The following is a 1931-nucleotide window of genomic DNA, read 5'->3' as shown; positions in this document are numbered from 1 at the left end:
TGTGTGTGTGTGTGTGTGTGTGTGTGTGTGTGTGTGTGTGTGTGTGTTGTCTTCCCACCCCCTCCACTGCGGTTTAGTGAGGAAGAATTCCTTTAGCGCGTGTCATCCCAGTTCTTGACTTCCCTTTTGGTGCCCCAGGATAGCTTTGCTGGGTAGAGCTCTTGGCTGACAGTTCCTTGTTTGGGGACTGCATTCCACACACACGTCCTTGTGCTTGGGGCTTCTGCCGTCAGCTGTGCCTTATTCTGGGAACTTCGCTGCTCCAAGTGGCTTTCCTCCTGCAGCCTCCAAGGCTTTTTCTTTGTTCTGGTTTCTTGGCTTTAGCTACAATATGACGCGAGACGTTCTCTTCCTGTAGTGTTTATGTGGGGTTCCAGAATACCTAGTGTACTTAAATGTCCTTTCTTTTCCCAGACTTGGGGAATTTCCTGATATATATACATGTATACACACACACATAGATATACATATATATGTACACACATATATGCATATATATGTGTACATATATACATATATGTGTATATATATACATATACACACATATATATATGTGTGTAAATATGTATATATATTTTGAGACAGGGTTTGTAGCCTTAGCTGTCCTGGACTCGCTTTGCAGACCAGGCTAGCCTTGAACTCACAGAGATCTGCCTGCCTCTGCCTCCCCAAGTGCTAGGACTACAGGCGTGCATCACGGCGCTCAGCCTGTTATAATTTTTTTCATTTGAGCAGGATTCCCACCCTTGCTCTGTCTCAGTTTCTTCTTCACCCACTTGTCTTGTCATCATGACCCAGAGCTCTTGGGTGCTGTGGCTGTACTTCCTTCTCTCCAGCTACCATCTGTGTGTAGTAACCCCTCAACCTTGTCTTCTCTCCTTCCTTTTTCCTCTCGGTCTGGTCTCTCAGTGATTGCACTGAGTACTTTGCTCATTGCTGGTTCAAAACTGGGCAAGGTAGCAAGGGTTAATTTGACCGTGGTTTGAAGGCAGGCTCCATCACGGAAGGGCAGTCAGGACTGTAGAAGAATGAATGAATGGGGTGTCTGGTCCCACTGCACCTGGTCAGAGATGTAATGCCTTGCTATTATGTGCATTTTTTTTTTTCCTTTTATCCAGTTAGGGAGCCAGCCCATGGCACGGTATTACACCATTACAGCCTCTTCCTGCCTTTAAGGCCAAATCTTGAGCCCTGTACCTGCCCAGAGAATGAAACACATCTTAAATGAATATACGCTGCAGCAGTCATGAGAAGCTATTGTTTTAGGAGTTCCAGCAGCAGCAGGCCTGACCTTAGGGATCAAGTCAAGTCTGGTTACATGACCACAAACAATGAGATCAGTCTGATGACCTGGAGGGCTACTACGTGGCTGACGGGCAGGTGATGTATACAGCTTGGATACGAAGGCAAACAATCATTCATGTCTTAGGTAGGGTGGTAGAGATTCTGTCATCTCTTCAAAATAACACACAATTTAAAACTTGAAAATTTCCTATTCCTAGAATTTTCTATTTAATTTTTTTTTTTTTTTGGATCATGCCATTGTAGGTAACCAAAGTTTTGCCAAAGGCAGAGGTTTGGTTATTCAGGATACTGCAATGGACCTGCCCTGTGTCTCAGGTGAGGAAATATGGTTCTAGATAAATGGAGAAACAGCCTCAGCACCAAAGTCAGCAAGTTCTTGGGCTAGGGTGTCTTCCCTGTGAGCCATAGCCCGGAAAGCTGCCAGAAACGGCTTCTCCAGCCACTGGCCAAGGTAAGGGTGCTTACCCAAACCCGAGCCGAGGGGTTGCCCCACTCAAAAGCGCAGAGAAGGGAAGGCTGGCCACCATGCCTATGTTGACTATTTTCTTCCTTGAAGGATCTGAGATTTAGATAGATAGGTAGATAGATAGATAGATAGATAGATAGATAGATAGATAGATAGATAG

At 45.2% G+C, this 1931-nt stretch overlaps 1 protein-coding gene across 1 annotated transcript in view; it reads left to right on the top strand.

Annotated features, from left to right (window-relative positions):
* Bpi (bactericidal permeability increasing protein) overlaps window positions 1–1931 on the top strand; it is a 24876-nt gene that overhangs the window by 6981 nt on the left and 15964 nt on the right. The gene's annotated exons all lie outside the window — the stretch shown is intronic.

This window comes from Psammomys obesus, unplaced genomic scaffold (genome assembly GCF_907164565.1).
Source record: "Psammomys obesus unplaced genomic scaffold, mPsaObe1.curated_primary_1811, whole genome shotgun sequence".
NCBI classification, from domain to species: domain Eukaryota; kingdom Metazoa; phylum Chordata; class Mammalia; order Rodentia; family Muridae; genus Psammomys; species Psammomys obesus.
Note: the sequence above shows the minus strand (reverse complement) of the source record. Positions and strands in the feature narration are given on the sequence as shown.